At 47.1% G+C, this 23,653-nt stretch overlaps 1 protein-coding gene across 14 annotated transcripts in view; it reads right to left on the bottom strand.

Moving 5' to 3' along the window:
* The window catches only part of SLC22A23 (solute carrier family 22 member 23), a 178,473-nt gene that overhangs the window by 64,202 nt on the left and 90,618 nt on the right, over window positions 1-23,653 (bottom strand). The gene's annotated exons all lie outside the window — the stretch shown is intronic.

Genomic DNA, 23,653 nt, shown 5'->3' with positions numbered 1-23,653 from the left:
CAGTGTGGCCTTGGGGCAGCCATCCAGCCTCTTCCACCTGAGCCAGGGGCTTCGCCTTTACAATGCGGAGTGCGTCCTTCTTCTCTCCTGGAAGTCAGGTGCTTGTCTCTCCTGGGGGGCTCCATCCGTCTGTCCTTCCAGCTCCAGAACGTACAGTTTATAATGCAGCAGACTGCAATCTGGCCCCTGGGGGAGCACTACGTTCAAATATTGCCCTGCTGAATCCTAGAGGTGGCTGTTGGAAACCATGGAAAGTGCACGTACTGAGATGTGCATGTCACCCAACCTGGCAGTTAGCAAATGTTTCCAGAATGTCCTCCTGATCATCCACTCCGGGTGGCTGGAGGCAGAAGACAGAGTCTCCACGGCATGTCATCCACCCATGACATTTCTCACCCAGACTGCTGCCCTAGCTTCTCCAGAAGGTTTTCCCCTTCATTCGCCTGACACTGCTGACAGATTACTGACCCTAAAACAGAGCTCTGTTGTATTTCAGTATTGCTAAAAATGCCAAGTCCTGTCCAAATTCTGAGCGTGCTATTGACGGTTCGCTCTGATTTCACCTTCCTGGCCCATTTCCCTCTCACTGTTGGCTCTCCTCACATAACTCCACATGCAGTGCGCGTTAGACCATTCCAAGCCTTACATGGTGCCTCCCCTGCTCGCCACTCCCAGCCCCCCTGCCTCTGTCTACTCAAATCCCTTCCCATCCATTAAGGCCCAGCTGTCCCTGCACCTTCCTTTGTCAGCGCCTGGACTGCCACGCCAAATGTAACCTCTTCCTTCTGGATCCCAGAGCACTCTGCAAGCGCATTCCAGAACCTCTTACTCCGCCTTCCCCTGGTGCAACCGTGAGCTCCTTGAGAATGAAAACCATGCTTGCTCTTCTCTGCGTCCTTCTTAATGTCTAGCACTGTATTCAGCACCTACCAGATGCTCCATGACTTCAAACAAAAATGAGAGGGGCACAATTCTCCACGGGAGCCAGAGAATCCGGTTAATGAAGAAAGGATGGCAGGTTTATTAAGCACGCTGACGTGAGGGAATGAGGATCTGTCATGAATGGAGCCTCTGAGGGCTCTCTGCACCAAACACAATGAGCAAGAGCTCCTCCAAGCCACTCTACAACACAAAAGCTTGCAGGCCTATTTGTTAGAGAGTATCTCCATGCCCCACACTCCCCCAATGGCTCCCAGTGGGTATTTACTGCCTAAGGTAGAGCATTTACTGAGCCGCTATGGTGGCGCTAGGGGGACGGTATTTACCATTTACAGAGGACTTGTATGTGCCTGTCATTGTGCGTGGCACCTCTTCTTTCTCTCTCTCTTTTTTTTAAGATTTTATTTATTCAACAGAGAGAGACACAGCGATAGAAGGAACACAAGCAGGGGGAGTGGGAGAGGGAGAAGCAGGCTTCCCGTGAAACAGTGAGCCCGATGTGGGGCTCGATCCCAGGACCCTGGGACCATGACCTGAGCCGAAGGCAGATGCTTAACGACTGAGCCACCCAGGCGCCCTTCTTATTCTTTTTAAAGATTTTATTTATTTTACTTGAGAGAGAGAGAGAGGGAGAGAGAGGATGAGCAAGGGGGGAGGGGTAGAGGGAGAGGGAGAAGCAGGATCCCTGCTGGGCAGGGAGCCCGATGTGTGGCTTGATCCCAGGACCCTGGGACCATGACATGAGCCCAAGGCAGCTGCTTAACCGACTGAGCCACCCAGGTGCCCTCTTCCTTTCCTTTTATTCTTGCAGGGAAACTATTCAGTCTGTTTTGCATAGATGGATGAACAGGCTTGGACAGGCTCAGTAACGCAGCCAGGTTCACGCACAGCAGGGCAGGGTCCTTCACACACATCTTGTTTACACTGTAAATGCAAGATCCCCTCTTGGGTAGGTGTTAACATCTTAGGTGAGGCTCAGTAAAGTTACCGGATTGGCTCACACACCCACGGCTGGTAAAGGGAAGAGGCAGATTCGAAGCCCAGGTCTCTATGGAGCCCCGCTGGGGAGGTAACAGGAGGGTCCGTACTCCCTACGTGCTGGTGTGCACGGGGTCTACAAAGGGTGTAGACAAGCCAGTGTGGGAGAAAGGCGCAGTGAGGCCCCCAGTCGGCACTGCCTCGGGGACTCACGAGTACTCCCCTGGGGACTAAGTTTTCTCATCTGTAAAAGGAAGGCTGGAGATGTGAGTTTGCCACTCCAGGACGTGCCACTTCGGTAGAAGGACTGTTTGGAGCTGAAGGCAGCTGAGGAACAGCAGATACAGGAAAAGTCTCTCTGCCTTCCTCCTTTCGGCCTAAAGGCAAGGCAATACATTTTCCTTTGTGAAGGGTCCCCTTTCCCTCCTTGTCCCAGGAAGAGGAAACGAGATGATTCTTGTCACTGGAGATGTCACCAGCTTGAGTCCTCATAACACAGCTCTCCGAAAGAGCCTTATCTTCCATTACTTCCCCCATAGATTGACGTCTCCACAATGTACCAACCCTACAAGTCTGACCCCTTTGCCTTTTGCAGGCAACCTCTCCATATATTATCACTCTTTGTTATAATTATATAGAAGCTCTCAGGGCTAACGGAGAAGGCTAACCCCTTCTTTGGGTTTTTGCTTTCTTTTCTGTGAGACCTTGTGTACACATGAAAATTAAAATATTAACATCAAATAAAATTTGCATGCCTTTTGTCAATTTACATGGCCCCAGAGACTGAACCTAAGAGGGTAGAGGAAAAAGATCTTTCTTCCCTTACAGTTGCATTCCTAAAGTTGTAACATTTTATAATTGTGTGATAATTTTTGGTAATTATTATGAAAAAGAACAATGCTGTTCGAGAAAGAAAAGTCTGTGCAAAATTAAAAGTGCTCAATTATACAAGAAGATATAGATTTTTGGATTTTTTCCTTTTGTCTAAGAACGTTGGCTCTTCCCAGCACAGAGTGCTATTCCATCAAGAATGCTCAGATGGAGAAGAAGAGGCAAGAGAGATACCAAGGAAGGGGCTTCGGGAGGAGGGTTGGGGGCTCCAGGGTTGGGAGGGCTTAATAGAGAACATGAATCCCTAAGCTGAAATCTAAGAGATGTGGTGGTGATGCCAGATGGTGGGCTGTAGAGAGAGCACAGAGAGAATGGTAGGGTCGAAGGAGAGGGCAGCCAGTCATCCTTAGCGGACATGACGGCTTTGTGGTTGTTACTCCCACCACAACTAAAACCCATGCCAGCTTCCTGCTGGCCAATCAGGGTTTCACATCCCTTAAAAATCTCCACCAACTGTGATTAAAAATAAAACCAGTATGTTTCCCCCACCCCCCCCAGCATACCCCCAATCCAGTAACCTGGCATCATGCTCATAGGCCTTTGATGGAGACAGATGATGATCTGTCTTCAAAGACTGTGTCAAGCTTCACTATAAAGCTGTTTCCTGCCCATTTCCCAGGTGCAGCACAGTTCCCAGCCTTGGCCCCATCCCTCCTGGGGTGAGAGCCTCAGCTTTCCAACTCATAATGCCTTGGAGTATCTGCCCAAAGGCCAGGATCCTGACGCAGACGTATGGGATTAAAAATGGCTGTATCCACGAGAATCCACCTTCTCTTGCTTTCCCACAGGCTCCTACAAAAACACCTTTATCCAAGAGAGACAGGCTGGGGAAGGCAGTGGGGAGAACAGAAGCTTTGAAGGTGTTGGACTTTCCATCTTCCGAGGACCAGGTATAGGCACTAAGCAGGGTACTTAACATACAAGTGTCCCTCTTAGGAAAGGATCATAGGAACCATCTGCTGGAACTGGAGCAAGAATGAAAGAAATTGACGATATAAGGTAGCATGCCTGGGATATTTGCTCCTTCAAACAGCACATCAGGATAATTCAGGGACACAGCCCAACTGTGGGCTGGCCAGGGGGCCCGTTCACCACCGTAACAGAGGCTGTGACCATAATGCCCCTTTAGTTTCAGGTGACCATGATATAAAAGAACTTTTGTAGAAGTTTCTAACTCTTGCAAAACTTGGTGACTTTTTGCATAAGAATGGCAACTTCCAAAATGACGGGATTTCTAACCACAGTATAAAGACCTTGCTGAATGATCTACTATTGTAAAAGGGGAAAGAAGAAAAAGATTTCCAAGGTCCCTTGTGAAAAAGGATGAGATAATGGCCATAGCAAATTTATAGAGCAACAGAGTGCAGTTCTTATGGAAAACAGATGGGGTTGATGGGCAAAGCACAGCCCCACAACGTGCCAAAGGTGGCAGAGCAGAGAAATCTTCCCAAGGTATCTGTGGATTTTGATGGAGAGCCATTTGGAATGGACACTTTTAGCATTTGGAGAATGGAAGTAATGTAGGTCTAGAGTATTTACGTCTAAAAGAGTAGTGTTTTCACACTGCATTCCTTCTTCAGGAAGGAAGCTGAGTGGTCAGGAGCCCCATCATTTACGTTCCGTGTGCCCATGCTCATTAACATCACATTTTGCACGCAATGATGCCTTCTGATCATTTTATACTATTAAAAATGGCCTGCTGTGAAGTCAGGGATTATATGTCTCCTTTGAGTTCTTGGTTCTGAGGGGAAAATGTTCAAAACACACAGTACTTTGTAAAGAGAAATACTCCCCACATCAAGGTCGTGGCCAGGCTGACCCGGTTCACAGATGCCCTTACGAGGGCAAGAGAAAGCATTCCCTCGAATCAAATGGAGAGGAAAATATTAAATACGAAGGATTTAAAGTTTAGAAAAGTTATGCCACAGCAATGTGTTGTTTTTTTGTTGTTCCAAAGATTTTATTCCAAAAGCCTACCTTTTAGAGGGTGCAAGCGGCTGTGCAAGGCGAGGTCTTGAGGGCACGTGAAGCTCAGGTTTAGCGAGACAACCGTCAGACCTCACTGGAAAATTTCTAAGTGGATTTGTTTTGTTCTCTCTCCCCCTCTCTCTTTGGTCCAGAACATAAAAACACAGAAAAAGCCATTCCATTCCTGCACTTTGGATGGGATGCCGCAGTCACTGGTTAATCATTTCTGTGGTCTCAGGCGACATTCAAATGTAAATCCTGGCACACAAAACAATCCCAGACGTCTGGGGGTCAGTGTGCAGCCAGCCCTTCTGATTCACGCTGGGCTGCCTTTGACAACGTTGACAGAAGAGAAGGAGGCAGAAGAGCAGAACCCAAAATGAAGAATTCATTTATCATCTATGTGTGTGATCAGAGCTTTCCTGCCAGCACTGGGGGTGGGGCAGAGGGCGAGAAGCACAAATGGGGGGAGAATCCTTCCCGCCCCGGGCTTACCTTCCCCACCCGAGGTTTGGGAAAAAAACCACATAAAATCAGAGTGACGCGCTTCATGCAAAATAAATAATTGGAGTAAAGTCTTTAAAAAGAGAAGTTAAAAGGTTTTGTTTTGTTTTTAAAGCCACATAACCAATCTTCATGCACATCTGTCATTTCAGAAACAACTCCTAGGGCCCAAGTGATTAAACGGATTTGGATTCATGGAGAGAGGAAGCAATCTGCCTACTAGAGTTAGGAAGATAATCTAAATTTAATAACTCCTACGCTAGCATTTTGTTCCTCTAGGTAAATAGTACTGGTTTAAATTCCAGGTGTGCCCGAGTGAAAACTTATTTTTAGTCACTGTTTTAACCTGGATTTTGACCTCAGTCCATGCTTTCTAATTGATTAAGTTCTTCTTTCCAGCTTCTCTCTGATCTCAGGCGGAAGACACTGTGGGCAGAGTGACCCTGTGGGATCCGAAACCCCCTCCAGCAACAAGGACTGTCCTGAGCCAGCGAGACCCCCAGGAGTGACCGCAAGACAACAATGACCTGACCTTCACTGCCCACAGGCACATACCCACCGACCTCTGTCTCACATTCTCCTTATGTAAACCTGGAAGGGGGCGCCTGGGTGGCTCAGCTGGTTAAGCATCTTGCCTTCGGCTCAGGTCATGATCCCAGGGTCCTGGGATCGAGTCCCGCATCGGGCTCCCTGCTCAGCGGGGAGTCTGCTTCTTCCTCTGCTTTGCGTGCACGCTCTCTCTCTCTCTCTCATAAATAAATAAATAAATAAATAAAATCTTTTCTTTTTTAAAAAAAGCAGTTACACATACAACTGCCATAGGATATAACCATTTTACTCCTAGGTGTTATTTACTAGAGATGAAAGCACTTCGGAGACAGTGTTTGAGACAGTCGGTGTTGGCCTCATGGAACTAAATTCCTTTTGTGCTTCACCACCGCTCGTCTCTCTGCCTGTGGATTTTGTCAGCAGCGAGTGGCCAAACCTGGTCTGTTTGGGACCCCAGAGCCGGGTCCTCCTGCACCCTCGCGCCCCGGCTACAGTGGAACTCTGAATTGCAACTCCAACCCGTTAGGCCTGATAATTTAAGGATATATGCCTCCTTAACATAATTCAACCCTTTCAAAAAGTCTTTGTGTAGTGTTAAAAAGAAAACCACAGGCCCAAAATGGAGTCACTTTTGCCAGGCCAAGTCACCAAACTGGGGCTTAATACCTAACGTGATTGCAGTTTCAACCTCCCCCATGGAATGTAGTTCTTCACCAGTCAGTGAGGAATTTTCTGGTCAACATCAATCAGGTCATCTGTTACAAGGGCCCTCTCCATCCCCCAAAGGAAGATGAAGTAATCTTCTAATAAGACCCCCTGCTCTTCCCCCTGAAGGAAGGTGACCTTGCCTGAAACAATCCTTTGTTTGTTCTGCTAATTACTTCCCTGTCCTGCCTTAATTCCTATAAAACCTTCCATTTTGTACAACTCCTAGGAGCTCCCCCTACTTGCTACATGGGATGCTGCCTCCATCACGAATCAATTAATAAGGCCAGTTAGATCTTTAAAGTTTACACAGTTGAATTTTTGTGATTTAACAGCAGCTAGCAAATTGAGATAAAGCAAAACTAAAATGAATATCTCATTTCCTTTAGGCAACCAAATACTAAACTTAAAATTGAAATTCAGAATGAAGTACAGCCCAGACACCATGCAAATGAGGCCCCCCTGGGTCATCCCCTATGCTTTCTGATCTTATATGCAGAGGTCCCTGAAAGCAGTGTTTCTCAAAGTGTGGCTCCCTTAACCCTCTGATCAGACTTCCCTGGGGTCCTATGCCCAGACCTACAGAACCAAGACACTTTCAGGGTGAAGCCCCAGCAGCCGGAGTTGAACAGGGGGTCCAAGAGATTCTGATGCACATTAAAGCTTGAGAACGTTTGTCATCAAGTGTCACCAGAATTGCCGGGATTTTCTATCCACCTCAAATCACCACTGTACGAGGAACACTGTCTGTCACCTGTGAGTGTTGGGGAGAAAAAACTTTTCTATATCCTCTTAGATTCAGTCAGGGGGTCTGCCAATTAAACTGACAACAGGCACATTAGCAAGAGAAAAGACAAAGTTTATTGGAGAAGGTGTGTATGCAAAGTCTTATAAAGGTGACTCAAAGAAGTGGTTAGAATTTAGGGATTATATACCATCTTAACATGGGGAGGGAGTTAGGATTTTAAGGAATGATAAATGGTGGGAAATGACTGCAAAATAAATGAATGAAAGTATTGGAAGGTAAGGTTTGTTTTAATAAAGTCTGTTTGAGCAATTTCTCATCTCAGGTAACAGGAGTCACTCTTTCCCTCTGGTATGGGAAGCTTCTCTTAAAGGAGGATTTGTGATTTTAGGCTGTCAGGGGAATGCAGAGAAGGCCTCTTCCTGCATCTGTCAATTCTCAAATGCCTTCATCACAAAATAATCCTTATGCCACAGTGGTATATTCTGGCCTCTCCATTAGCAAACACAGTCACCCGCATCACTGCATTTATTCCTAACTACATTCTTGTCACGTAAACAAGAGTCATTCCCATTTCACAGGGTGTCCACAAGAGGCTGGTTATCAAATAGGCTTCAGTCATATGGTTTATAATATCCAGGACTTGAATTCAGACCTCTCGATTTTAAACACCATATTTATCCTTTAAGAACAAAGCAAACAACCCCACCCTCCAAACACACTAGCTTCCTTTTAGTCATCTCTTTTCAGTAAGACTAGCACAATTTATCACCATGACTGTTAACCAGGCCAGCCCTTAATAAACCACGCTTATCAATGAGGGCTCTATCCAGTGTTTGCTGAGACATAATTATACCCTCAGCAACCAGCCAAATGTCTAAGGACCATAGGTTGCTCTTGAATTGTCCATCTGCTTCCAAACCTAATGACACTGATTGATGACCTCAGGGACTAGGACGCAGTTAAACCTAGTGAAGAGCTAATCATTGTCAAACACTAGTACCTGCTAGCAAGCAGCTCTTACACAGGAAGGGAGAAAGAGGTTTCATTTGAAAAAGGATATGTAGAAGTACGAGAGGGCACGGGAAGGAACTTACATTCTATAAATATTTAGGATATTATTTCCTTCAGTAAATTTTAGACTTGGTTCATTAATTCCTACAATATTTTAAGAGGATTTTCTTTTTTTTTTTCTTTTTTTTGCTGAAGGATGATACACAAATTAGAATATATAGCCCAGTGTCTGATAGCTTTGAAGGACTCTCCTGGTTTCTGCAGTTTTTTTCTTCCAGAATTGTACCCGTCCAATATAGCGACCGCATACGGCTATTTAAATTTAAACTTAAATTAATTAAAATTAAATAATGTGCACTAGTCACATTCCAAATATTCTACTGCAAAGCACTGAGCTAAATAAACTCTCATGTTAAAGTGTCGAAATAAAGACACTTTGCAAAATTCTCAAGAAAATGTAAACACAAAGGAGGTCAAAATTAAACTCAAAGTTTTTTTTTTTTAAATCATGAAATATTTCAAGTACAGTTGATCCTTGAACAATGAGGGGTTTAGGGGCACTGACACTCCCATGCAGTTGAAAATCCACATATAACTTTTGACTCCCACTCCAAACTTAACTACCAATAGCTTACTTACTGTTGGCTGGTGACATAACACATTTTGTATGTTATATGCTTTATATACCGGTTTCTTTTTTTTTTTTTTTAAAGATTTTATTTATTTATTTGAGAGAGAGAGACTGAGAGAGAGAGAGAGACTGAGAGGGGGGAGGGTCGGGAGGGTCAGAGGGAGAAGCAGACTCCCTGCCGAGCAGGGAGCCCGACGTGGGACTCGATCCGGGGACTCCAGGATCATGACCCGAGCCGAAGGCAGTCGCTTAACTGACTGAGCCACCCAGGTGCCCTATATACTGGTTTCTTACAATAAAGTAAGCTAGAGAAAAAATGTTATTAAAGAAATCATAAGGAAGAGAAAATACATTTATAGTAGTGCACTGTATTTATTGAAAAAAAAAAACCCCACATATAAGTGGATTGATACAGTTTAAACCTGTGTTGTTCAAGGATCAACTGTATAGTGAAAAGGTGTAAGAAATAATAGAAAACACGCTTGGTCAAATCTTTCCATTTTCCATCTTTCCTCTCCCCCTCTGAAGTAAAACACAACAGATATAGAAGCCCCCTTTGGACTCCTTTAATGAATCCAATAAATGCCCTACTGAAAAGTTCAAAGCATATAAGCAGTGGTGCTCAACACAACCATGTATTAAGATCCTGGGCTGTGGAGCCAGACAGCATGGGTTCTAAGTTTCCCGGACAACTAAGAACAATTCTAGAATGTTTGAAGTTTCGTTGAAGGTTAAAGCAAAACTAAATTGAATGCAGAGAATGATTCATAAAGATCCTTCTTCTAGAGGTAGAAATGGACAGCACATCTTAGAAGAACCAATTTCAGACTTGAAGCATATTAAAGTAAGTAATCGGTAAGCAATCACACACTCCTTCAGTATCATAAGCTTTGGTCTCTAACTTCAGGAACAAGCTTCTTGCAAGCAATCTGCCTGCTGCCTCCTTAAAACAGAATAAAAGCACGTGGGTAGCGAGAAGCAAATGCACAGGAAACCCTGTTTTTTTTGGCCGCTCTGGGAACCTGGGCTGAGGCAACCATCTCTCTACTCTTGGTAAATCATTCCATAAATTCTCAGTGTCAGGAAACAAGGGGACCCCTCACAGCGCAAGCTTCCATTATACAAAGGAAATGGCTATTTATCGTCCAATACTTGACAAAAGATCCATCGCTAGGTCTGTAATAAATATGACCCCATGTCCAAATGTGAAGAACGTACGGCTTTGTCCGAATTCTTTATACTCGTCCATGTTAATGTCACTTCTATTATGCTCTCAAATCCAGGAGAGTCCAGGCATCAGCATTTGGGGAATGAGCGCAGAGAGGTTTCAATGGCCACAGAGTTGCCAATGTTTGAGAAACAAAAGCGAAGACACGTGTTTAAGTTTCGTGCAATCCATCTTCACTCATCCGAAGAAAATTGTCTCTTAGCAGGAAGCCACTGACTTTTAAATTATAAAGAAAGTACACGCATATGCTGTCTTTCCCAGGACAAGAAATGGGGCTCGTATTTGTGCAGACCCGAGGTGGCACGGTCCACACGCTCAGAGTCGCCGACTACAGTCATGCGCTTCCATGGTTTAGAAAGTTCTGCCCCAGATGCTCATTGTAATAGAAGCGGCCTACCTGATGCCGAACACATTCCAGTTTTGTTTTTGTTTTATATTTATAACCTGCTGTACATGGAGCTGAGCCTTCCCCTTATTTGGGGGGGTCTCGGATTCTCTACAGCATGCAGTCTGCTGTAGGCTGCTTTGATTTTGGAGAATACACCACGGGACCCTGAGGTGACATGGAACCTATGCTTGCTACCAGCTGTCCTGTTCTACCAAGGAGCTTCCGTTCCAGCATTTAAAATGTCCCAGGGGCGCCTGGCTGGCTCAGGCAGTGGAGAATGCGACTCTTGATTTCGGGGTTGTAAGTTCAAGCCCCATGCTGGGCATAGCTTAAAAATAAAATCCTTAAATAAAAAAATATAAAATGTTCTACTTACGGGCGCCTGGGTGGCTCAGTTGGTTGAGCGACTGCCTTCGGCTCGGGTCATGATCCTGGAGTCCCGGGATCGAGTCCTGATCGGGCTCCTTGCTCAGTGGGGAGTCAGCTTCTCCCTCTGGCCCTCCCCCCTCTCATGTGCTCTCTCTCTCTCTCAAATAAATAAATAAAATCTTTAAAAAAAAAATGTTCTACTTACAACCTGCGAGCAGTTCACCCTGGCACCACTGAACCTCTTCCCCATTCCACCTGCTCAAAGCCAGAGACTGGGCTGCTCTGTCTTAGAGACGCCCAGACTCCCCTCTGGTATGTGAACGACACCACCTTGGCCTGTCAGCACCGTCTTCCCTCTAGGTTCTAGCTCTGCTTTTCTGCTTCTCTGCTTGCAAGTTGCTGCCCCGTTGAAAACCCAACACTGAACATATGAAACTAAATTTGCCGTTGCCCACCCCCCCCGCCCCACCGAATTCAACCCTTCCACTGACCTCTTCTGTCTGTTAAAGGCATATGCACCCCTTAATCACCACAGGTGAGAGCTGGGGGCCTCTTCCTCCTGCTACCTGGACTGTCTTTGGATCCCACAAGCCTTCTCCCTACAGATCCTCTTAGATCTGACTGTCCTCCTCATTTCTATCATACTGCTCCAGCTCAGCGGGGGGATCCCCTCCTTCACCCCCTCCAAATCTTCCGCCACACAGCTTACAAGATCATTCCTCAACAGTCAAGTTGCTATTCAGACCCCTCTGCTGGCCCCCCACTCCTACGGTCACTAGAATTCTAGCGCCTCCAGTGACTTTTCCGTACCTTCCCACCACCACCCAGGCCGTGCACCTGAGCTGCACTCATTCCTTGCTGTCCATCCGGCAGACTGCCTTCCGGTCTGTTTTCTGTGGTGAAGAAACATCCTCCTCTTAGAAATATTCCACCCTCACTGACCCCCAGGACAAATGCTACCCACCTTTCCAGATCCAGCTTAGAGTCCTAGGACCTGGTAAAACCGTTTGGGGTCAGGACACACAGTTGACATACAACATATACCCCCTTGTAACATTTAAAGAGCAACGTGCCCATGTTAACTTGAAACATAAAGGCACATCATACTGTAGGAGATTTTGAAAATACAGGTAAGTTGACATTAAGTGAATCATCAATAATGCAAATGCCCAGTGTTCATATTCCTGAGTCTTTCCTTTCATTCTGTTAAAGAGTTATTTAAAAAACAAAATTGGTTATCGGCTTGCTTTTCTTATTTAGCATGACATTGTAAACATTTCCTCAAGCATTAAATATTCCCCTAAAATGTGATGTTTCGGGGTGCCCGGGTGGCTTAGTCGGTTGAGCAATCGACTCTTGATTTTGGCTAAGGATCATGAGATCGAGCCCCATGTCAGAGCCTGCTTGAGATTCTTTCTCTCCCTCTGCCCTTCCCCCCACTCACTCTCTCTCTCTCAAATAAATAAATAAATAAATAAATAAATAAATAAAATCTTCAAAATGTGATGTTTTGTGAGTGCATGAGGTGTGACTGATGGCTACACCATGAATTACCTTCCCCATTTCTTCACCGCTGGACATCTAGCTTCTTCCCATTTTGTACACTTTATCTTATATGTGTATGTATTTCTCTCCCCAGATGGACCCTAACTTGCTTCAGGGTCAGGTCCTCCTCTCATACTTCCTGGTGGTTCCCCAAGATCTAGTAAAAACTGACCCAGAATGGGCCCTGGGTACGTGTAGGGTGGCTGATGAACTTGAGCACTGTACCTGCTAATGTGTGAGCTGCCCCAGAGCTCACTTCTAAAAGCAAAACTGTACGCAGAGTATGGAATTCAACTGCAACAGAAACACCTGGTCATCTCCCTTTTGGGAACAGGAACCAGGACCCAGCCATGGCATGACTGTCCCAGCGGCTTGGATCTCTGTTTGGGTCTTGTGGATCTCTCACATTGTTTCTCTTCCAGCTTCCCCTCCTTAGTAAGAAGCACCTGCTCCCACTCACAGCTCATGCTGGAGACCTGGCGATTCTGTCTGACACCGTCCTCATCCTCTCAAGCCATCCCCGGTCCATGTCCTCGCCTTCTCTGCCTGTCCCCATGCGGAGCTGGTCTGCTCTCCCAGCCTTAGGACATATGGGGCTGAAACCTCTGCCCAGACGCTCTTCTCCTGTCCTTCCCCTTGCTAAGCCTCCAGGTCCCTGTAGCCTTTTTCTCTCTGTCCCATCGTCTAAATCAGGTCTTCCCACGTTCCTTCACACCCCCCTAGATTCCTCCTTCATAGCACTTGTCCAGCTGGGGGTATACATGTATCTGATTATCTGTATAATCAGATATAGATCTCCTGCCTTAGACCTACGTGCATACCATATCTTCAATGCCGTATCTCTAATCCTCAGTGCCTGTACGTTATACGTGTTCTGTGCTTGGGGAAGGAAGGAAGTGGGGAAGGGAGACAGGGAGTTGCTTTGTGACCATGGCCTGGTTCAACTACTCCAACTTATGGGGTCCAAACTTTAAACCAAAGCCCAGCTACCATCTTCCCTGGAAAAGGGGCTATATTTTCCACGAGCTTCTGGTCTACCCTCTTACATCTGCAAGGGCGCGCTCTGGCTGATTTGTGGCCATTGGCTTAGAATGACAACAGCAGTCTGTGTGTTTTAATCATTTTCCTCTCACGATTCTGTATTTAGCCAGGCCACAGCCTGGTGACTGGCCCCCATCTGCGCATCTGAGTACACACATAGGACACTGGCCCTGTTGACCAAACGATGCATGCCGCTATTCTGCATTTACTAATTCAGCAATTCCTTGAGTGTCCAGCATGTTTCAGATAGTGAGCTGGGTATGGTGCTTTTTGCTACTCCCAGGACCCACCTGCAAACACCTCACTAGAGCCAATGTCCCCTTACTCCAAAGCCAACTGAGAAACTGCCCCGGGGGAAATGGGGTGCAAATCTTCCATCTGCATAAAGAGCCACTGAACCTTGCAGCAAGGGTCCTTGACCATGAGGAGACAACTAACCAACCTACAGGTCAGAACCAACTTACATGTCAAGGCCAGGGCAGAGGAGAAGACGTCTAGTGTCACTTGGATTCTTTGTTCTGGAGGGGAAGCCACGGATACTCTCTTCTCTTCCACCCTTTACTTCACCCTCCATCACCACCCTGGAAACAGAAGCTCATCTTTCATTAGCCCTTCCAAAGAGTAAACATTTCTCCCTCTGGGTAAACAAGGAAGCCACGAAGCATCATCTGAGCCAGAGAACACGGAAGCATGACGCTCCATCTGGAGCACCCCCTTTCTCCCAACAGTTCCTCGATGGAACATTTCCCACTCTCCAGTCAGAGGCCTCCAGCTGGCCTCAAGGCTACTCCCTCTGCTCCTTTATTCCTCTCGGTAGAGGCCTTCAGAGCCGAGAAGCCCAGAGCCCTCTAGGGAGGCTGCCCTCGAGCACCACGAGGCACAGGGCTTAGCTGGGACTACACACTGTTCAGTGGGAACCTCCAAACATGTTTCTATCTCTCACCTTTCTTTCTTCCTCCCCACTCCCATTTTCTAGAACTGGCCCAAGGCAGGAAACTAAGGGTCAGTTCCCCCGCCCTCCCTCCCTATCTTACCTACTGGCACACTTTTCAGTCCCACTGACTCTGACCACCAGAATGCAAAGCCATAGCCCCAGAAGAGCCCTGGGGCCTGGAGTTTCTGAAACCCCCTCTAGGATGTGGATGGCCCTGAATGAGTAGAGTGCCCAAATATTCCTTCCTCCCTCCATTTGATCTTAGCCAAAAGGCCGAGAAGCGATCCTTCCTCCCTCCTCCTCCACCTCCTCACAGCCTGGCTTGCAGTTAGGCTAACAGTTATGGTTGGCATAAGGTATTTTTATCAGATTAAAATGCATCATCCCTCTTCCCACACACAATTGTGTTTCTGTTTGGTGAAGAATACTGAATACTCAACCAAGTGCTTTAAATATCACTGAGTCTGGGAAGGCAGAAGAGTAAAGGAATGAAGATGGATTCTTAGAACTACTTAGAAATAAATAAGCAAAACATGAAAGTAGGAAATTCATGTTCAGTGGGCAGTGCCCCAAACAACTTAGTGTCATAAGGAGAGCTATTTGCTTGTTGCTCCTGTCTCTCTCCAGCTATAGACCCGGGAGAGACAGCCCAGCTGTCTGAGTCTTGACTTCTCTGATACATGCAGGGAGATGACCACGCTCACCTCTGTCCCCTTCTCATTGGCTAACAACATTAGCACTCTGTTGATTGTGAGTCTCTGTGCTCCTTGGGGTGCACAAAAGTCTGAGGACGGGGAGGGCCATGGCTGACCTAACATTTTTTCCCAGCAGTAGTCCGCACAATGACCCAGTACACACTTACCAGCCACAAAAGTTTCATGATACAACACCAGACTCTTACTATTGTGCTCTACTAAATTCTATTCTTTTTCTTTTAAGATGCTAAGAAGGATTCCCCCAGATGGACCCCATAACCGATTAATGTGCTAGGAGCCGCAATTTTCAAATGCTGCTTTATGATCGGGTTGGGAATCATTTTTCAGCCTTTTGGCTGAGACCAGGTGTAACACAGAGCTCAGAAAACTATGACCCGTGGGCCAAATCCCGCCCAAGGCCCATTTTGCACCTCCTGCTGCCTATTTTTATTTGGCGTGTGAGCTAAGAATGGTTTTCTACATTTTTAAAGGGTTCAAAACAACCAAAAGAAGAATAATATTTCTTGTGTGAAATTTATGTGAAATTCACATTTTAGCGTCTGCCAGCAACGATCGGTTGGAACACAGCCACGCTCACTCACTCCCAGATTGTCTGGGGCTGCTTTCGCACCAGAATGTCGGTGCTGAGTGATTGTGGCACAGCCTGGAGGGCCCACGTGGCCTGGAATGCTGAGCTTCTGACCCTTTACAGAACAAGCGTGCTGGTCTAAGGCTAGGATGGGCATAGACGGGATTGTCTGATTAATCTGTCAAACTGGTCGTCAGAGCTAGGATGTGAGAGTTTTACTTCAGTTTGCAACAGAAAAATCAGTAATATCACTTAAAGAAAGCAAATCATGATTTTTATTATGAGAACAGAGCCCTCGAGGAGGCTGAGCTACCTACGTATGGGAGAGAGAACACAAATGGAATTTCTCCGGGCGTGCAGGAAACGGCCCATCCCACTCCTGTGCTCCGACCGAGGGCGACGAGCTGGCTTCGTCAAAGGCCATTTTAATTTTTAATGCTCCTCTCTTATGGAGGCATTTAATTTGTGGTGGAAGAGAAAGGTTTTTAAAAAGCTATCCCTTTTGCATTTAGTAACTTACATTCTTGAGCTTGCATTTCCTCCACAAGAAGTAACACCGGGCGGATCAGAACAAATTTCACTTAAAATTCAAGCAACCAGCGTCAGCTGAAAAGCACCCTCAGAGTAGCTGCAAACAAAGGCCTCGTAAGAGGCTAATGCCATGTGTATAGAATTACAGGAAAGAAAGTGAGAGCTGGGGAGGCCCCGCAGCTACAGCCCGGGCTTTTGTGAGGCTCCCACTGCCGAGAAAAGAAATCTCCCTGTTAGCCTCACGGCCCAGCGTTCTTTGTCCAGTGTAATCAGAGTACGGTGGAAAGTGCCAGGGATTTAGCCTCTTGGGGCAGAAAAAGGAGGCGAGAAGGAAAAGGTAAGGGGAAAAGTAATCTGATGTTATCACACATGCTGACAGGAAGATGAATGTCAAGATTTTATGGGGGTGGGATGGCTGAGGTGGGCAATGGGCTACCCATCCCGGGGTTGTGTCTGAGGATGCTGGGCCGGTGCGGAGCATTCACCGACTGTGTACTAATGAGCAGTGACCGCGGCTGAATAAATGGCCCTTTCTTCCCCTACCTCCATTCCCAACCCCAGCAGCGCTAGAAACCTCTCCTGTTTGCCTGTCCCAGCTTCATTCAGCCCAGGAATGTGCCATTGGCCACTCGAAGGACTCACCGCATCTCCCCCAGCATCCCTCTCCCCCCACCTCCCCGACCCCGAGGCAGCCCTAGTTCCCTTGCGGCCACGGCAAACGGGAGAGCAGGAAGGAATGCTCAGGGTTGATGATCGCCCAAGGCCCAACTGGCAGGGCTGCTCCTTCCAGGACATGTGACATGAGATCTGAGACCTGAGCTTTCCCCAGCCCCCCTCCGCGGGAAGGTGGGTGACAAAGACAGAGAGCAAACCTGGTTCTATGGGACCCCAGAGAAGAGTAGCTTATGAAAGGAAAAGTGCAAGTGCCTCTTGTCCTTCTCCTCCGACGGGACACACACACACACACACACACGCACAGGCAGTGAGAGAGTGAGTACGCCAAGCTTCCACTCTAACAATGGTTTGTAACAAAGGACAAAGAAAGCCCACAGCAAGGATCTCACTTCTACAGGCCCAGCTCCTTGTGTAGCTACCTCGGTCTCGTTCTCCCATCTGTAAATCAGAAGCCTCTACTGGGACTCACCTCAATCATGGAAAACGGAATCACTTGGGTCCAGAAATCATATTCTCACATCATGTGAAAATCGACAACTGTCTCAGCAGCAAGTTTCTTTGAGTTCTAAGAACCATGAGCGCTGCTTACCAGTATTTTTTTTTAAAGATTGTAATTCTGTCATTAATCTGAGGGAGGGACTTTTGCTGAGAAGGGCAAGCATAGAGCAAAACCTGAGGCTCGCACAAGAGTCTGGAAACACACCTGGGTCTGCCGTGCTCACAAGTCGAGAGGCCTGCAAACATCTGGGAGAAGGTCAGGTAGCCCACCTGACTTTCCTGCTGCTGACAGAACCAACCCCCGAGGACTGGCTTTGTTTCAACAGAACGTTGGTGCTGAGGAACAGGGCAAAAAGTCTTACTTAAAAGTGAAGGCGGTAAGTAAATATAATTACTGTACAAATATTGACTGCCCCACTACACATCAGGTGAAGCTGAGACTTGCCAACACCCTGCTTAATCTAAAATTACATATAAGAATTGCTAGTGTCCAAAAAAACAACCCGTATCTTTTGGAAGAAGAGATGGCCAAGGGCTGCAAAACACAGATGCTTGGGGGCTTTACCTGGCTGCCCGAACTGAAACCTGGTTCTCTCAATAAATGGACAAAAAAGGAGAAGCTCTGTCTGTTAGATTTCCCACACCACAGCCAGAACTCCAATTAAGAGGTGCCTCTGTCTCCCAACTCTCCCAGTTGCCAAATTCACCCTTCTCTGTGGTTGTTTTAGTTTAAACAACTGCCCACGTCCCCCAAATCTCTGTGGCCGAGTGGCCTGGATCATACCCAACCAAGAACACGGAGACCCTGGGCTTTGAAACATCCCACTGCTCTGATTCAGGTGTCTGTTGCCCTTTAAAAAAATCACAGATACAGCCATCAGGAAAAAAGTTCAACTGAAAACAGACTAGACCTACTGGGATTTTGGGGGGGAGGGGCAGAGGGAGAAGGAGAAAGAAAATCTTAAGCAAGGTTCCATGCCCCCTGTGGAGCCCAACGCCTGGCTTGATCTCATCATGACCCTGAAATCATGACCTGAGCTGAAGTCAAGAGTCGGATGCTTAACTGACTGAGCCACCCAGGTGCCCCTAGAACTACTGGGATTTTGGTCCTCAAATCAGCAAATGGGTCAAGTGTTACTATCCCAGGTGGGGGTAGGGGGGTTGGGGGTGGCCTCCTCTTCTTCTTATGGAAGCTCTGACAAGTTCTTTCTGTTCCTCCCGCTACCACCCCAACGTGCTCATGTGAGTCCTGCTTCCAGGATTGCTGTCCCGAATGGCCCCGACTCAGGGAGCCCCTGCAGCCCCTTTCTTAGCTGGGGAGGACCTCTCTCCTCAACTGGTGAACATTTCCCAGGACCCCAGCTCTGGCCCTGAACATAAGAGCACTGAAGAAGCCACATGCAGAGGCCCCTTCCAAATCCTAGCCAGTGATTTTTCCAGATCTCCTGTGGGTGGGCTGCTTTGCTTTTTCTAGGAAGACAATGGGGAAAAAAAAAAAACACCATTCCTTGGGCAGGTTGACTGAATTCTTGAATGCGTTCCCTGGAGTGACAAGGAGTGAAACCATCTTCCCGATCAGGTAAAGCTCCTTGGCAGACTTGAATGGCTTGTGGGAATTTCAATGACAATCATACTTATTTATTCCTTAGAGCTGGCAAGTCCAAGACAAGAGCCCCATGAAAGGATCAGGGAAACTTCCAAACCAGAAACACAAGGCTGCTTAGCGTGACAGAATGAAACTGATCTTCCCCCCCCCAGAGGCAAAATACTCCTTTCAAGAGGACTCAGTGGTGAATTCAATAAGAAACATGTATTTGCCAAGAAGCTAGGAAATAAGGGCACTCAGACACCCTCCCTTCTCCTGCCTTTGGTTCCGCAGCACCTTTACCTAAAGGCAAATTAGGTGAAGGAAAGAAAATCTCAAAGTTTGAGATTCTCCTTCTCCCACGTCTCCACGGCATTCAGTATGTGCCTCCATCATAGCGAATACCGTACGGTGGTCAGATGATGCCACAGTCACACTAGAGACTCTGTGCCTCCGTGGCAGGACAATGTTTTCATCTTTAGAGCCCCAGCATCCAGCAAGCACTCAATAAATGGTGGATGCACCATTTGTTAGTGGATGAACTACATGCACAAACTGAAACACGGTCTCTGTGTTTTAGTAGATGCCCATTCAGAGTCTTAGGGGGAAGACAAGGAGTTGGAGGGGTTGTTCAGATTTCAATTATTCACACCACCTCTAATTTCCTACTAATCAATCAAATAATTAGTGAATGTCTACAGTGGGGAAGGTACTATGCTGAGCCAAGTTACCATGTAATTGGTTGCTACCTCTCATAATTCAATGTCATCCTTCCTCTTCAATTAATACTTGTCAATTAAGATGGTAGCTTTGTCAGTTTGTGGGGAGGCAAGATGGTGCAATTGAAAAAGTAATGATCTGAGGGTCAGAGCGGTTACAGCATTGATTCTGTCCCTAAAAGCATGAAGCATTTGCATGCCTTTGTGCTGCACATTTTTCTTTAAATAGAAAACAGGAAAAATACTGGGGCTTCTATTATTAAGCTCACAAAATGAAAAACAAACAAACAAACAAAAGAGTGTCTCTCTGTCTATACAACATATTAGTATTTAAATCCTTATCTTCGGGTTCTTGTCCTCCAGCAGCTTGGAAATGGTCTCCTTCCTTTGTGGTTACTGCCCTCGCCAATCAAAAAAATAATCTCACTCCCTGATACTGACTAGAATCTTACATTGTGAGAGAAGATGAACAGAGAGGCCCTAACACCATCAATTTCCTTATCTCCAAACTCAAAATCTTAAGTGAGGGTATCAGAGGAAAGAGACGAACTTACTATGTATGTTAGAAGCCTTTGAACCTAGAATAAAAAATAGGAGAAAGACAAATTTCCAAGCTTTCATTTTAACCCAGATGAAACGGAACCACATTATTTCCTGGCTCACCCACTTCACTCCTTTGCTATTTCTCAAGGCAAGGCCTAAGGCCTTGTTCAATCCTGAGTAAACCCTAACTATCAAAACTGACATCACTCCAGTTCATTCCTTCTATCCCTGTCAACATGTAAGAGCCTCCCAAACATGAAGCTGAGTTTTAAGGAAGAAAAAAAAAAAAGGAAGTTCAGAAGAACAAAGATAGTACGATACCACTTTTTCTGAGCTTTTTAAAAGGACAAAACAGTACCATACAGCATTCTAGATGCTGCTGAGGGATGAGTAGAGATGTAGTAAAACCAAAGAAAATTCACAGGGATGATAAACAGCAATGGAAAACTTCTGGAAACAGTGGTGAGGAAGAAGTTGTTGGGCAAGAGGGTCAGACTGTACTAATACGCTGTTTCTGGGCCTGGGTAGTGGGTCTGTAGATATCTGATGTCTGAATTGGTTCACAGTTAATCATAATAAAAGAAATTAAAGCACATGTGCTTCTTGTGACTGCCTTCCCGAAGCCTGCCAGCCCTTGGGATGTGGGCTGCTGGCTACAGGGACTGTACAAAAGGAGATGTGAGCAACTAGACAGCTGATGGAACTGGCTCATGAAATAGCATATTAAACCCAACCTAACGGCCGGCAAGCTTAAGGGGCCGTACCCCCCATCCTGGGGGTGGCAGCAACCTTCTCGGGTAGGGAAAGCCTCAGGGGGGTGATCCTGGCGGCCCCCTCACTTCGTCTGCTTCTGAAAATACAGCGGACCCTACATGTACCAGGCCACGCTACCCTCCCACAGGCTTCTCCCATTTCTCTGGGCCAACCTTCAGCTTGAGACACAGGTGTGTTTATTTTAGAACAGAGCCTGCAGGCCAGGCCCACGTGCGCGTGCAACCTCTCTTCCCAAGTCTGGAGCTTTGCTGTAGCCATGCCAGCTCCCTCCTACCAGCGCAGTGTAAGGACAGGCTGGCTTGCACCCCTGGCTTGGGAGACCAAGAGCCACCCATAATAAGGTGTCCGGTTACGCCCAAGCCCTTCAAAGCAGTTTCGGAGGTGTTGCCTCACAGGCCCTCACCAAATCCTATAAATAGGGATATGAAGTATTATCCCCATTTCTAACATAGGAAACGGCCCCCTCGGAAGGTCAGTTCATGGGCACTGTGATGCCGAGTGGTCCCTCCAAGAGAGGCACAGGGTTCTGGATTCCAACCCTGGGGCAAGTCCTAGAGGCCGTGGCAGCCCAGGCCACACGGACAACCGTAACGCACACGATCCAGCAATGCAGCCTGGATGAGAAAACCACAACAGAACAAGAAACGTGAAACAAAGCAGGTTCGGTTGGAAACGCTCACATTTTGAGCAGTGCCCACATCACATTCCCGGTCTCAAAGATCCAGCAGTGCTGAAATGCCATGGGAATATTTATCACTGTTTTGGCCAAACAAACCCTCCCTTACCTTAGGCAAAGGTCAAATGCATGTAAAACCCCCAGTACAAACAACCAGCTGGGAGGACTGGTCACAGCCTGGGTAAAGTCTTTGCTAATAATTACCCAGACAGCCTTCCTATGTAAACATGCGCGGTTCAGCGATGATACACCGATTACTCGCCTTATAAATCAGCACGAGGAAATGACTTCAAGCACAGAGTAGGTGTGTCTTCCCTAGCTTTTTACACGCGGCACTAGGCACATATCTCAACTATTTCAAAAACTCACCTCCAAATACTGTGTTGTTTATGCCTTTCTAAATATCAAAAAGATATCTAAAAGCATGTCATAAATAAAAATTTATAATCTTTTTTTTTTAACCAAATTAAAATCTCCTTGAATCTAGGGACCACTCAACATCCCATGCCCTGCTCCTGCCCCAAAGAAAACACTGAATAAGGGTGAATAAGGGAAAACAGAATGCTGGCTGTGCATAATAAATGCATTCTATCCACTTATGGAGCAAGGATGATGCAGGATGCTAGGCTAGGGGAGAGGCCGAGATGAGTAAGCCGCATTCCCGGCCTCCAGGGCGGCAGTCTGATGGAGGAGGCACAGGCCCAGGAGACGAAGCACACCCAGGTGTGATGCCTACGCTGCAGGAGTGAGTCCTGGGGAGGCTTCTGCAGAGGAATCAGCATTTGGATTTGACCTTGAGGGGGAAGGTCAGGAGGGCTGTCCTGCCTAGTGGGTGTTAGGGGAGGAGAGGGGGCTGAGACAGACGGAATGAGGGACAACTCCTGGAAAGAGGGCCGGCGCAGAAGAGGCCAAGAGCACAGGGTTGGCGATCAGCGTCAAAAAGTCCCCAGGGAGGGCTTGGTGTCATCCAACAACTATAGGATCAGCCGGAACCACAGTCCTGGGAAGAAGCAGCCAGCAAGGACCTGCCTCTGCGAGGTGTCAGGAGATGTTGCCAATTCTAAAGGGAAACTCTGGCCTCCCCTGCTTTCTGTCCCCCCGGGTCATCTGAACCCGGCCTCCGCCACCTATGGTGTTTTCATGTCACGTTCGCTGCCCCTTCCTCCCCGCCCCCGCCCCCACCCCGGTGCACCCCACTCATTCAGCAGGGCAGGACAGGAAGGCCCAGTTAGACAACTGCACAAAGGAAAACTCTTGATGGCTTCAGGGCCACAGACAGGACAGATCATGGCGACGGCGAACAGGATGGGCGCTAAGAAGGGGAAGGGAGGAGGGCTCCCTGAACCACGTCACTCTGGGGCAGGGCTAGAAGCAGCATCTCCCCAAGCACCTGCCGCCCTCGGGCCGGCAGCAGACCCTGTGAGCCTGGCTGGCCGCTCCCGCTCATCTAGCCTGTGTCATCGAGTGGTTTCTCTCAGGTCACACACGTAAATACCATGCGAATAAGCATCTTGAGGACAAGTTTAAAACAAAATGGAAAACAAAGAGGATACAGAGGCTGCGGGCCAATAAGCACATGGAAAGGTGCTTAACCTCACCGATCGTTAGGGAAGTGCAAATCCAAACCACTAGGAGATGCTTCTTCACAGCCGCTAGGCCCAGCAATTCCATATATACCCTGGATATATACCCCAAATAACTGAAAGCAGGGACTCAAAGATACTTGCATGCTCATGTTCACAGCAGCATTACTCATAGTCGCCAAAAGGTGGGAACAACCCAAATGGCTATCGGCTAATGAATGGGGAGACAAAATGGGGTACATAACCTATAACAGACTAGTGTTCCGTCTTAAAAAGGAAGGAACTTCTGACACATGCCATGACATGGATGGAACCTGAGGGTGTTATGCTCCGTGAAAGAAGCCAGTCACGAAAGG

This window comes from Mirounga angustirostris, unplaced genomic scaffold (assembly GCF_029215605.1).
Source record: "Mirounga angustirostris isolate CCGP_5_RB_7025 unplaced genomic scaffold, mMirAng1.0.hap1 SCAF_8, whole genome shotgun sequence".
Lineage (NCBI taxonomy): Eukaryota > Metazoa > Chordata > Mammalia > Carnivora > Phocidae > Mirounga > Mirounga angustirostris.
This window is presented reverse-complemented; position numbering and strand designations above follow the sequence as displayed.